Below are 14,670 nucleotides of genomic sequence, written 5' to 3'. Positions count from 1 at the left end.
AGATAGTCTTTTCAAAAAGTGGTGCTAAATAACTACACATGCATTAAAAAAAAAAAAAAAAGACTCTAAACACAGACCTTACACCCTTCACAAAAAAAAAAATCAAGCATGGCCTGGCCAGCATGGCTCAGTGGTTGAACATCAACCTATGAACCAGGAAGTCATGGTCAGGACACATGCTCAGGCTGTGGGCTCCATCCCGGGTGGGGAGCGTGTGGGAGACGGCCAATCAATAATTCTCTCTCATCACTGATGTTTCTCTCTCTCTCTCTTCCTCTCCCTTCCTCTCTGAATATAAGAGTGTGTGTGTGTGTGTGTGTGTGTGCATATATATACATACATATATATTTATATATATATTAAGCACATACCTAAAGTAAATGCAGAACTATAAAATTCCTAGAAAAAAAAAAAAAAATCTAGATAACCTTGGCTATGGCAATGTCTTTTTAAATAAAGTACCAAAGGCACAACCAATGAAAGAAATAATTGATAGGCTGGATTGGTTAAAATTAAAAACTGCTTTGCAAAACACACTGTATAAAGAATGTCAAAAAAAAGCCCGAGAATAGGAAAAAATATATGCAATATGCAAAAGACAAATCTGATAAAAGACTGTTATCCTAAGTATACAAAGAACTCTTGAAACTCAACAATAAGAAAACAAACAATCCAATTAGAACATGGGTAAAAGACCTGAGCAGACACCTCACCAATGAACATACAGTGAGGCCTTGACTTACGAGTGTCCCAACTAACGAGTTTTTCGAGATAGGAGCCGTCTCTCTGCCAATTTTTTGCTTTGAGTTGCGAGCTAAAATTCAGGTTACGAGCCAGCTTCAGATACCCCACCGCTAGTTGGCGCAGTGAACGTCACAGTGAACGCCACATCAGCCCAGCATCACGTGTCTCACTCATTCACTTTAAGATTTGACATACGAGTAATTTGAGTTACGAGCTCCGTCACGGAACGAATTAAACTCTTAAGTCAAGGCCCCACTGTCAGTAGGGAACTGCAAACTAAACAGCAGTGAGACACCACTCACTCCACACCTACTAGAATGACCAAAATCCAGAACCCTGACGACACCAAATGCTGACAAGGGATGTGGAACAGGTACTCTCACTCACTGCTGGTGGGGATGCAAATGGCACAGCCGTTTAGAGAGTTTGGCAGTTTCTTACAAAACTAAGCATGCTCTTTCTTACCATAAGATCCAGCAATTGTGCATCTTGGTGTTTACCCAAAAGGGTTGAAAAATTATATCCACACAAAAGCCTGCACACAGATATTTACAGCAGCTTTGTCCATAATTGCCTATACTTGCAAGCAACCAAGATGTCCTTCAGTAGGTGAATGGATAAGTAAACTGTGGTAGAGTCAAACAATTAAATACAATTCAGTACTAACAGGAAATGAGTTATCAAGCCATGAAAAGACATGGAGGAACCTTAAATGCATACTACTAAGCAAAAGAAGCCAATCTGAAATACTTCTTATATAACTCTTATTCCAACTATATGACATTCTAGAAGAGGCAAGCTATGGAGACAATAAGAACGGTTGATGTGAGGATTGAGGGAAGGAGGACTAGGCAGAGCAGAGGATCTTTAGGGTAGTGAAACTCTCCCCTATGACGTGATAACGGTGGTTACCTGTCTTTATACACCTGTCAATGCACAACACCAAGAACCATGGTTTTACCTGAATGTAAACTATGGACTCTGGTGGGTGAAGATGTGCCGAGGAAGATCCATCCCTTATAACAAATGCACCGCTCTGCTTCGGGAGGCTGGCAGTCGGAGCGGTTAGGCGTGTGTGGGGATGAGAGATATGAGAACTCTACTTCCTGCTCAATTTTGCTATGAACCGAAGCTATACAAACTCAAGTCTATTTTTTTAAATCTGCTTCTTAACAAAGTTGTTTAGTCATTAATACACAGGAAACATTTTTTAAAATACCATCAGTTCTCAGAGAAATGAGGAGTTTTTAAAAGGCAGAGGAACTTTTAGTGTGAACCTAAAACTGCTCTAAAAAATACCCAATTTCAAATATATTCACACCTAATATCGTAAATTTTTTTTTTAAAAAAAAGGGCACTGAAATTAGCATGAAGGGTTCCCACTGGCTAAATCTGAATCAACTTGGGCATCCACATAAAAAATAACAGTAAAGGATTTTAAAGCTTTGAAAATAAAACAAAACTATGTCTATAGCCCTAACAGGTTTGGCTCAGTGGAAAGAGCATCGGCCTGCAAACTGAAGGGTCCCAAGTTCGATTCCGGTCAAGGGCATGTACCTTGGTTGCAGGCACATCCCCAGTAAGGGGTGTGCAGGAGGCAGCTGATCAATGTTTCTCTCTCACTGACGTTTCTAACTCTCTATCCCTCTCCCTTCCTCTCTGTAAAAAATCAATAAAATATATATTTTTTTAAAAAAGTATGTCTACACAGGTGTAGATACACACACAAACAAACAAATAGAAAGAGAAAGATTTTCCTTACAGTAGAAATCCAACTAATAAATGAAAACAAGAATAACTGGATTAGAAAATCGCCATTTGTCAATCTTCACAACAGATTCAGAAAATAATCATCGATGGATGTTGAAATAGTGGACAGATCACGCCGGTTTGGCTCAGTGGATAGAGCGTCTGCCTGCAGACTGAAGGATCCCAGGTTCGATTCCAGCCAAAGGCACATGTCCACGTTGTGGGCTCAATCCCCAGTAGGGGGCGTGTAGGAGGCAGCCAATCAATGATTCTCTCTCATCATTGATGTTTCTATCTCTCCCTCTCCCTTCTTCTCGGAAATCAATAAAAACATATTTACAAAAAAAAAAAAAAAAAAACTAGTGGAAAAAAGTTTGAGTATTAACAGGATATTTAAAGAGTCTCCAAGTATCCCTCCCTAAAAATAACTGGTATGTTACAAAACCTAGTAGACACCTTAACCAATCAAAGCTAACCACACCAGTAATCACATCATCTGCCTCTTGGCGTGTTGTAATAAGAATACAACATCACTTCTGTGGTATTCTTGCCAAAAAAGTGCATATTCTAACTCTAATTATGAGAAAGCATCAGACATACTGTATCAAGAGACTTTCTACAAAATAACTAGTTCTATATTCTTTTTTTTCTTCATTCTTTTTTTTTTCTCAATGTCTCCCCATTCACAATACAGACAAGGCAAAGAGCCTGAGCTGAGGTGTATATGGGGTGAACTTACTCACTCTGCCTCCTGTTCCTGTACAGTCAGTGTAAGCACACAGCCTGTGGTAAGCACCAGGAGGCCTAGTTCTATATTCTTTAAAAACATCAATATCATGAAAAACACAGACATTACTATTCCACTTAAAGGAGCTTGATAACTGCCACACACAAAAAATCTGAGGTTTTGTCTTTTTTTGATTTATATTTTATTGATTTTTTACAGAGAGGAAGGGCGAGGGAGTCAGAAACAAACATCAATGAGAGAGAAACATCGATCAGCTGCCTCCCGCACACTCCCTACCCGGAATGTGCCCACAACCAAGGTACATGGCCCTTGACCGGAATCGAACCTGGGACCCTTCAGTCCGCAGGCTGACACTCTATCCACTGAGCCAAACCGGTTAGGGCTGAGGTTTTGTCTTTATAAAAAAACATTAATCGGCCGAACTGGTTTGGCTCAGTGGATAGAGCGTCGGCCTGCGGACTCAAGGGTCCCGGGTTCAATTCCGGTCAGGGGCATGTACCTTGGTTGCAGGCACGTCCCCACTGGGGGGCGTGCAGGAGGCAGCTGATCGATCTCTCTCATCGATGTTTCTGACTTTCTATCCTTCTCCCTTCTTCTCTGTAAAAAATCAATAAAACATATTTTAAAAAAAACAAAACATTAATCGGACAACTGACAAAATCTGAATAAGATTTGTGGAAACTCATTCTTATTAAGAATTACATAATAGTATTATACAATGTTAATTTCCTGACTTTGATCATTGTATTGTGGTTATGTAAGAGAAAGCCCTTATTCTTACAAAATACACACAAATATTTAAGGATAAAGGAGTATCAAATCTGCAAACAACTTTCAAACAGTTCTAGGGAAAAATATATTTGTGTGTGTATATATATATGTATATGTATATAGCCACATCACACAATAAACTAACAACTTATAAGACACTTTCACAGTCTTACACAGAAGCTAGAGTAGTCCTTAAAAATATAAATCAATTCACCAAACAAGGACATGAAATCCTCTAATGGCTTCCCCAAGCCATTTGGAATAAAGTTGCAATTCCCCAATCTTTCTTGCAATTCTTTATACAAAAGTGGGTCTTGTTCTGTTCCTTATACAGCAAGCTCGTGCTCACCTGAAGAGTTTTGTCTCTTTTGCCTAAAATGCTCTGCACAGATGTGACAGGGCCAGCTCCTGTCACGGAGACCTGGTTCCACAGCACCAGCACGTCCTCAGAAAACGCTCCCTGACCCCTGCAGTCATTCTCCACCACATCACCCCCTTCCATTATCTGCACAGCACTCATCCCCACCTGGCTTTTTTTTCCCTTTTCTTATTTGCTCCTTGATTGTCTCTCCACATTAGAATGTAAATACAAGTAACAGAATGTCTTTTCACAGGGTTATCTCAACATCCAGTATAGTTACTTTCTCAAACGCTTAAGACTGAACACGTCATAACTCAATGTTTTAACTTCAGTAGCCTTTGGAACAGTTTTTGTAATGTACTTTTTGAGAATCCTAAACCTCAGATCACATAGTAGATACCCAATAATTATTAGCTTAATTTGTTGAATGAATTTCTGTAAAATATATGGCCTCAAATTTTCAACTTCATACCAGTACAACAAATACCCCCAATACATCCCCTTACAAATGCGCGCGCGCGCGCACACACACACACACACACACACACACACACACACACACAGGGAGGGGGGGTCTTTCCTCTTCCTGGGTGTAGAGAGGATCCACACTGAAGAGGATCACTCCTCCTTCCTCATTCCCAGCCCTCCCTCCCCAACAATATTAGCTGTGGGGGACGAGGCCCAGGCCTGGAGAAGGAGTGAGGCAGTCACAGCCCGGGGCCAGCAAAGCCTTTTCCCCTCACCCGCCTGTCACCCAGGTCTCCGTCCTTCACCCCCGTGGCTGCTCCGGCACAGGGTGCTCTCCCACAGTTTCTTACATGTGCTGGCCTGGATTTCTATGTACCTTTTTATTCCTTATTCTGCTTCCTTTTAGATTTTTAAGACCTCTGAGTAATGGGATGAGCCCTAAACCCTGGATCTATACAGACGACATATATATTCAGCACTGAAAATATGTACACCTAGTCTGACAAAGCAGTTTTGGTTATAGAAGTCATTCTGGGATATACAGTTTGTATTCTTCTAAGTATTGGGGTTTCTGGGGCTTTGATGATTTATGGGACAAAATAAATATTTGAAATTATGGCTGTCTCTAAAAAATTTGGGGGGTCTGCATGTTTATACCTCATATTATATTTAAAAAACTCAAAATTATTACAGACCTACATATAAGAAAGAAAATTCTTAGACGAAAACACAGATGTGCATCTTCTTGACCATGGATTCGACAATGGCTTCTTAGAGATGACACCAAATGCATAACTGACAAAAGAAAGCAGATAAGTTGGTCTACACCAAAATTACAACCTTCCGTGCTTCAAAGGCCACCATCAAGAAAGAGAAAAGATGGCCCACAACATGGGAGAAAATATTTGCAAATCATTTACCTGACTTGCATCCAGAATATATAGAGAACTCTTACAACTCAACAATAAAAAGATAAATAACCCAACTGAAATATGGGAGCAGGATTATAATAGACACTTCTCTAAAGAAGAGATACAAATGGCCAATAGGAACATGAAAAGGTGCTCAGTACCATGAAGACAATGCAAACAAAAACGAGAAGATGCCACTTCACAAGAAAGGCTACAATATAAAGACTGACAATAACATGCAGCTGGGGAGAAATGGGACCCGCATCAGTGCTAGAAGATAGAAGCGTAAAATGGTGTAACCACTTTGGAACACAGTCTGGCAGTTCCTCAAAGGGTAAACAAAGAGTAAAATGAAAGCATGTGCCCACACAAAAACTTGTACACAACCCTGACCGGTTTGGCTCAGTGGATGGAGCGTCGGCCTGCGGACTGAAGGGTCCCAGGTTCAATTCCGGTCGGGGGCATGTGCCTTGGTTGCGGGCGCATCCCCAGTGGGGGGTGTGCGGGAGGCAGCTGATCGATGTTTCTCATCAATGTTTCTGGCTCTCTGGCCTTCTCCCTTCCTCTCTGTTAAAAAAATCAATAAAATATTTTTTAAAAAAACAAACTTGTACACAAATTTCATAATAGACAAAAAGTGTGAACAACCTAAATGTCCAATCAACAAATAGATAAACATTCAATGGAATATTAATTACTCAGCCATAAAAAGGAATGAAACACTGATACATGCTGTAATACCAATAATCCTTGAAAATATTATGCTAAAGCTGCCAAGCCAGACATAAGAGATCATATATTGTATGACTCCACATGTAAGAAATGTACAGAATAGGCAAATCCATAGTGACAGAAAGAGATTCATGTTGCCAGGAACTCAGGCAAAGAAAGAAAGGACTGCTAATGGGTATGGTCTCTTTAAGGGGAGGAAAATGTTCTGCACAGTGGTGCTGTCCACACAACTCTGTGAATGCGCTAAAAACCAATGACGTGTATACTTTAAAAGGGTGAATTTCATGGTATATGAAATAAACCTCAATGGAGCTGTTATTTAAAAAGAAACAAATGGATGATACTGTGGGGGTCCAGGACAAGCCCCCACAAAATGTGCCTCAGTGGTATGCAGATTCTTGTGAGCTAAAGGCGATTTTAGCTTCAGGCCCAAGAGAAGCTTCTGCCCACTCCCCTGTAGCTATCCAGGGAAATGTGAATTAGAAAAATTATCAGAGATATCTAACTTCTTTTGACCGATCTATAGGGCAGGGCAAACCAACCTTCCAGAAAGCAAAGAATGCTAACTGATCCAGATTTCTCAAAAGGTAAAATTACTGGTATAATTCTATGAAAGTATCCTTTACAAATCCAAATAGTGTATGTAAAAATGTCTAGCATTTCTGTAAAGTTTATTAACAGGCTAATTTTAGCTTCAATTAGGCTAAAAAGGTTTCTGAAGCTTTAAAAGTTACGTAAACTACTTCCTAAAAATCAGTCAATTTCAAGGGATAAAATAGTTTGATGAACTGGAGGAAGAGGACAGGTTTCCACATAGATGCATCAAGATGGTTTACTGCTAAGAGACTATGTATCCATCAAATGCCAAGCCTTTTACTCACACACACAACACAACAGAAACACACACACCTATTTTCCAACTACATCCGCATCCACCCATGGACTCCATAATTACATGTGTCACCCATGGTGCACAAAAGCACTAGGGACCAGCTGGTTTGTGTTTTCTTCACCCAGTGCTGACCGGTAGCAGTGAATCACACATTCTCTGAGTCTCATCTGCCTTGTGAGCGGTGACACGTGCCCCCAACATCTGAGGATAAGGATGTAAACTGAGACTACAGATCATTTTCTCTTTCCCATGAGGCTGCTCCGCACACTACGAACACGGAATGCCCACCCTGAGTGTCACTGGGACCACACTTGAACAGCAGTAACTGTCCCAGAAGCAAATCTGAAGCAAACTACGGAACCGCAGTACTTTTCATTTGAATAAGACATGACCATTATCAAAATGTGGAGCATCCTCTATAGGAAGAAAGCTGTGCTGATAATACATATAAACACACTGAGCACTCCCCCCCAACATTTTTAGAGACCGCCATAATTTCAAATATTTTGTCTTACAAATCATGAAAGTCCCAGAAACTCTAATACAAACTGCATATCCTAAAATACCTCTATGACCAAAAATACTTCGTCAGACTAGGCCTGCACATTTTCATTGCTGAATATATGATATACGGTCTCTCTAAAGTTTAGGGTTCATACCAATTTCTCAGAGGTCTTAAAAATCTAATAGCGAAGCAGAATAAAGACTTTATAAAAAGATAAATTAAATCCAGGCTGGCATGTTTGAGAAGAAGAAAAAAAGATGAAAGTCCTACACAAGAGAGGAATGAATAGATCCCTTGGGGTTGAAGTCGGCAAAAAGGTTTCTCAGGAGACAAGCATCAACTGAGCCCAGAGTAAAGAATGCCCATGGAAGCTGGCGGAAGAGGGTTTAAAACAGAAAAAGGGCATAAAGAAAGGCCAACTGGAGCCCCTTCGCAGTAACAAGTTCATTTGCTGGAACTAAGGACTCACAAAGGGAAAAGGGAAGAGTTAAGTCTGAAGAATGGACCAGATTATAGAGAAACTTGACCACCACACCAAGGAGCGTAAGCTTTACTCTGCATGTGACTAGGAGTGCTCTGGAAGTTTTATGTTATGAGCCGAGGAAGTGAGACTGTTCAGATGTGCAAGATCTTATTTACCCGAAGCATAAGCAGAGCACAAACATTCCAAAGGAAACACCGCATCAGGGAAAACCGGGCCAAAGCCCAGGTACAAGAGGCTACTGTGGGGGGAGGGGCATGAGCAACCCTCAGAACCGGACAGTGGGCGAGTTAAACGGGTCCCAGCGGTCTGCCTTTGCAGCTCCCATTTACTTACAGTCTCCATTTACCATAAGAGTAAAGTATAAAGCGTGTTAAACTGCTCACTATATCGATCACACATAAGGAGGCAATCTACCCAATACTGCACAACTAGGCTGCGCGTTCCCAAATCATGTTAATCCTCAGATCGGGATGTGATATGTACAGAGCTGGATCAAGGCCATGAGCGTAAAATTAACCTAAGCCCATATCAAGAGTAAATAAATGGGTGTCTGAAGCACTAAGAGGTGTTGAAACATCAACCGAAACAGAAATCCCTCATGACAAACACCCTCCCCCAAAATGAAGATATCATGCCTCCCCCCTAACCCCCCAACAGAAGCGATGCTGTGAAATGTTGGTATGAGGAGGTGACTGGCTGCATATATCTTGTCATAAGAACCAAAAACCAAGGAGGAGCCAGGTTGCGCATTTCTTTAAAAACACCGAAGAGAAGCGACCCAGCGTTATTCCCCACGTCGTTTAAGTGACCTCCCAAGGCCCGTGGCACAAGCCCAGATCAAGATGCCTGATGGCTCCCGGGCTTATGGCCTGTGCACGGAGGCATCCCCGTTGGATCCAAACAGGGGTCCCCTGGCGGTCACCCGGGTGATCAGGCCGCCAACGCACCAGGGCCCACCAGCAGGAGCACCGCTCTCTGCACAGGCCCAGGGGTTCAAGAGGCCTCCGCGCTGTGCTCCTCCAGCAGCCTTCTCGCCGGCCGGCAGCATCGCAGGGCCGACAGGCCAGACTGGGTAGCGAGGAGGGCGTCCAACCTGACAGCCTACGGGGTCACGGAAAAGGGGGAGCAGCGGTCTGGAGTTCAAAACACTCCACCAGTTTCAAACCACCGGTGATGTCAGAGCGAAGGGGCCGGTCCGCACTTCCCGGCGGAACCGCGCTGCCTGCCCCGCGCCTGATGCGGGTCCTCCCGGCCCTTTTGTCTGCGAAGGGTCCACACGAGCTGCACCGAGACAACCACCGACTCGCTCGGGCCGTCGTGACCCGGAGCGAGAGGGGTCAGCCGGTCCCCTGGCCGCAGCTCCTCCAGGCTCCCCCCTCCCCCCGCGGGCGCCCCCCACCTTTATTTTCCGAAGACGGAACTGGCAGCAACCCCGGCTCCCGCGGGGGGCGGAGGCGGCGCCCCGAGGCAGAAACGCGAGCTTGGGGACCAGCACCAGCCTGCGACGGCGGACGCGGTCTTCCCGGGCCTCCGGCGGAGGGGGAGCCGAACCCCACTCGCGTGCCCACTCCGCGCCCCGCCGGGCGGCAGGAGGGCAGTGGGGGAGGGGAAGCTGGCGGAAGAGGCGGCGGGGCAGGCGGCGCGTCCAGCCCGGAGCATCGACTGTCGGTAAACAAGCGGGCGGACCCACCCTCGCCGGCCCGGCCCGGCCCCGCACCGGGAAGCCCAAAATGAGGGCGCAGCGGCGGCACACAGGCCCCTACCCCGGCCTCCCCGCGCCGGCCGTGGAGCGCGGGGCGGGCGACCCGGGACCCCGGCGGCCTGATCCGGCGGGAGCAGGAGGCCTCGGCGCGGCGGGGCTGCGCGGGACGCCCTCCCGAGGCCCGGTTACCTGGCGGCGGCGGCGGCTCCTCCTCCAGCTCCGGCTCCTCCTCTCCGTCCGACCCTCGTTGCCCGGCGGCGACTCCCCGAGCTGCCCCCGGTGACGAGCCGAGCCCGGCCCCTCTCCGCCTCCCTCCGCGCCGCCTCCGCGCCCCCTCAGTCAGGACATGGTCTCCGCGGGCCCGCGCGCGGCTCCCGACCGCCGGAGGCGGGGACACAGGGGCGCAGAGCGGGCGGCGGGGTGCCGCGGGGCGGGGGCGAGAGGAGGGGGGACGACCTCGGACGCTGCGGGATCGTAATGGCGGCGGTGCGGGGCCCCGGAGCCAAATAAACCCTACGGCGAGCAGCACAACGTCAAGGCCAGACCCCGCCGCTCGCCGCGCCGTCATTGGCCCCGAGGCCGCCAGCGGCGCAGCCAATGGGCGGCCGCTTCTTTCCGGGCGCAGGAGGCGGGCCGCGGAGCGGTGACGTCACGCCGGCGCCCGGCCCCGATTGTGAGGCGCCCGGCGAGCTCGGGCTGCGGACCCTTGCGGCGCGCGGCGGACGCCGGGAGCGTCGGGAGGGCGCGGGGGCGGGGCACGCAGGCGGGGTGGGGCGGGGCCTGGGCGGGCACGCAGGCGGGGTGGGCGGGGCCTGGGCGTGCACGCAGGGGGGCGGGGCCGGGGCGGGGCACGCAGGCGGAGCGCCCGGAGGGCGTTCTCCGTGCCGGGCCCTCCCCGCCTCCTCCCTGCGTCGGACTCACCTGGGAAAGGCCCGCCGGGCACCCGCGGCCCCGGGGGGACCGCCCCGCAGCGGCGCCCGCGTCCCTCCGGCGCGCAGCTGCGAACACCGGGACGATACAGGCTCAGGTTGTGTCAGTTTATTCTATGCGTCTATTTGTTACCTTTGAGGCGGGATGTATGTTCCTGTTTATAATCTGTAGTTCGCGTATATGTACATATATGCATGACGAAAAGCCATGGCGTTATATGCCAATTGCATCTTAATAAAATAACTTTAAAAAAAAAAAAAACTCGCCGAGACCGGTTTGGCTCAGTGGATAGAGCGTCGGCCTGCGGACTGAAAGGTCCCGGGTTCGATTCCGGTCAAGGGCATGTACCTTGGTTGTGGGCATATCCCCAGTAGGAGATGTGCAGGAAGCAGCTGATCGATGTTTCTCTCCCATCGATGTTTCTAACTCTCTATCTCTCTCCCTTCCTCTCTGTAAAAAATCAATAAAATATATTTTAAAAAAAAAAAAAAAAAAAAAAAAAAAAAAAACTCTTTTCTGGCCCTAACTGGTTTGGCTCAGTGGATGGAGCATCGGCCTGCGGACTGAAGGGTCCCAAGTTCGATTCCGGTCAAGGGCATGTGCCTTGGTTTCGGGCACATCCCCAGTAGGGGGTGTGCAGGAGGCAGCTGATCGATGTTTCTCTCTCATCGATGTTTCTAACTCTCTATCCCTCTCCCTTCCTCTCTGTAAAAAATCAATAAAATATATTTTTTAAAAAAGTTTTTTTTAAAAAAATATATTTTATTGATTTTTTTTTTTACAGAGAGAAAGGGAGAGGGATAGGGAGTAGAAACATCGATGAGAGAGAAACATCGATCAGCTGCCTCCTGCACACTCCCTACTGAGATGTGCCTGCAACCAAGGTACATGCCCTTGACCGGAATCGAACCCGGGACCCTTCAGTCCGCAGGCCGATGCTCTATCCACTGAGCCAAACCAGCCACGGCTAAAAAAAACTCTTTTCTGCTATTTCCTAACTTGGAGATGGTTACACTTCTTTAAATTGTAAGTTTAAGGCAGAGAATAAGTAACAGCCATGGAAAAATACTGCAGGAGAATGCCCGGGCACAAGCTCTACAGAGAGTGTTACCTGGAGGTACCTTGGGCATGTTTCCTTTATTTCTGTGAATACGGCCAGAGTCAGTCACTTGGCCACTTGCTGAAACCCCACAGGTATGTTAGAGTTTTCCAGTCGGAGGGCTTGGCCTTTTCCCAGCTCCATGTCGCCTTGCATTTTTCTTTTTTTTTTCTTTTTTTAATATATTTTATTGATTTTTTACAGAGAGGAAGGGAGAGCGATAGAGAGTTAGAAACATCGATGAGAGAGAAACATCGATCAGCTGCCTCCTGCACACCCCCAACTGGTGATGTACCCGCAACCAAGGTACATGCCCTTGACTAGAATCAAACCCGGGACCCTTCAGTCCGCAGGCTGACGCTCTATCCACTGAGCCAAACCGGTTAGGGCTCGCCTTGCATTTTTCATATTTCAGATATTTTTTCAAGAATTTGAAAGACCTTAAAACATAGCAATACTTTAAAAAATGTGAAGCCTTTTAAGTTACTGACGAAGAACTAGCACGGTCAGATGGCATCCAGCAGTTGTATTGGACACCTCCGCTTCAATAAAAGGCTGTTACTCAGTTTAATTGGGTTTTTTAAACCTGCATGGAGACTTCACTTAGAAAAACTATTCATAGTATTATCCTGAGAGTCTCTGCATAAATACAGCAGCCTGTGTAGGCGGCTGCACTGTGGGCACTGAATAATAACAACTTACTTAGCTCTCCTGCCAAGAGCCTCTTTCACAATCACTGATACATTGTATCCTCACCGCCATCCTGTGACAACCTCTTTCACAATCACTGATACATTGTATCCTCACCGCCGTCCTGTGACAACCTCTCTCACAGTCACTGATACATTGTATCCTCACCGCCGTCCTGTGACAACCTCTTTCACAGTCACTGATACACTGTATCCTCACCGCCGTCCTGTGACAACCTCTTTCACAGTCACTGATACACTGTATCCTCACCGCCGTCCTGTGACAACCTCTTTCACAATCACTGATACATTGTATCCTCACCGCCATCCTGTGACAACCTCTCTCACAGTCACTGGTACATTGTATCCTCACCGCCGTCCTGTGACAACCTCTCTCACAGTCACTGGTACATTGTATCCTCACCGCCGTCCTGTGACAACCTCTCTCACAGTCACTGATACATTGTATCCTCACCGCCTTCCTGTGACAACCTCTCTCACATTCACTGATACATTGTATCCTCACCGCCGTCCTGTGACAACCTCTCTCACAGTCACTGATACATTGTATCCTCACCGCCATCCTGTGACAACCTCTCTCACAGTCACTGATACATTGTATCCTCACCGCCATCCTGTGACAACCTCTTTCACAGTCACTGATACATTGTATCCTCACCGCCATCCTGTGACAACCTCTCTCACAGTCACTGATACATTATATCCTCACCTCCTCACTGCCATCCTGTGACAGACACTGTCAGGAGTCCCCCTTCCCAGAGCAACATTATTTGCTCCAGGACTCCTCAATAAATCGAGTTTGGATTGCAACAGTCATTTGCTTATAAAACTTAACACACATCCTAACATGTAATTAACACAAGTATAGATCAAATTAAATACCATGTTATTATGTAAGAACAATGGTTCAACCAACACTTCACTTGGAAAATATTTTAAGAGCTTCTGCAGGCAGGAATGTGTTCAATGATGAGAGAATCATGGATCGGCTGCCTCCTGCACGCCCCACACTGGGGATCGAGCCCACAACCCAAGCATGTGCCCTTGACCAAATCGAACCTGGGATCCTGCAGTCCGCAGGCCAACATTCTAAGCAGCTGGGGAAGTTTCTTGTTTTTATAAACAAACTTCTTCCCACTTCTGTGCTGATAAGGTGACACCTCTGCCACCACCCTCAGTGGGCCCACACAAACACACAAACTTACATGCAGGCGAAACACACTGACCTAGAACCTAATCCTTTATTACATGTCTTATTACCTAATGCTCATGGAATTGAATATATTCTGCTATTTTGCCAAACACTAAAATGATGAATTACCTAAAAAGTCAGGAATGCCACAATATTTCTCACTCCTTTCAATCATTTCAGAGATGACATGGTCTAAAAATATCCTAAAACATTTGAAAGCATTCATGATGTCATTGAAAGATTTCTTAAGTGAATAGTGATTCATGCACATGATGTCGTTTTCTTCAAAAACAATATGTAAATTCAAATCACGAACCCAAGAGAAGCATCTGGGAGCTGGCTTCAAAGCTGGGGTGGAACTGTGAAGTCCACAATACCTGCTACCCTCGCTGTGGACGGTTTGTAGTAGCTGTGAATCTAAAATCCACAGGCTGGATGTTACAGAGGCCGAGCAGGCAGAAGTGTGGTGTTCAACCAACACAGAATTACTCTGTGGGATTTTAAAATGTACAGCCTCAGGGTCTGAGATTTGGTTTTTGTTTTGATCCTTCCCTGAAAAAGTCACTTCCAACCTGAGTAAGCACCTCCAGGCTCCGAGGCCAAGGGCCCCAGCATTCTCTCCTCCGGTGCTGGAGATGGAGCACAGCGTCTCACCAGGCTCCATCCACAGTC

The 14,670-nt window shown here is 46.3% G+C and overlaps 1 protein-coding gene and 1 non-coding gene across 3 annotated transcripts in view; both read right to left on the bottom strand.

Annotated features, from left to right (window-relative positions):
* Positions 1–10,626, bottom strand: part of ZRANB1 (zinc finger RANBP2-type containing 1) — a 44,269-nt gene extending 33,643 nt beyond the window's left edge. Inside the window, exon 1 of one of the 2 annotated variants that reach the window (XM_036335614.1) lies at positions 10,257–10,626. The gene's annotated coding sequence lies outside the window, so the exon portion shown is untranslated. Of the gene's footprint in view, positions 1–9,764; positions 10,145–10,256 lie in introns of those variants that run through there. The other variant, XM_036335615.1, reaches the window with a different exon arrangement.
* Positions 3,163–3,298, bottom strand: LOC118670370. Its single transcript, XR_004972280.1, has one exon. It is a non-coding gene; the product is annotated as a small nucleolar RNA SNORA51 (small nucleolar RNA).
* Positions 10,627–14,670: the final 4,044 nt, after the last annotated feature.

Source organism: Myotis myotis, unplaced genomic scaffold, assembly GCF_014108235.1.
Source record: "Myotis myotis isolate mMyoMyo1 unplaced genomic scaffold, mMyoMyo1.p scaffold_m19_p_15, whole genome shotgun sequence".
Classification (NCBI taxonomy): Eukaryota; Metazoa; Chordata; class Mammalia; order Chiroptera; family Vespertilionidae; genus Myotis; species Myotis myotis.
The sequence above is the reverse complement of the archived record's forward strand: the minus strand, read 5'-3'. Positions and strand labels throughout refer to the sequence as shown.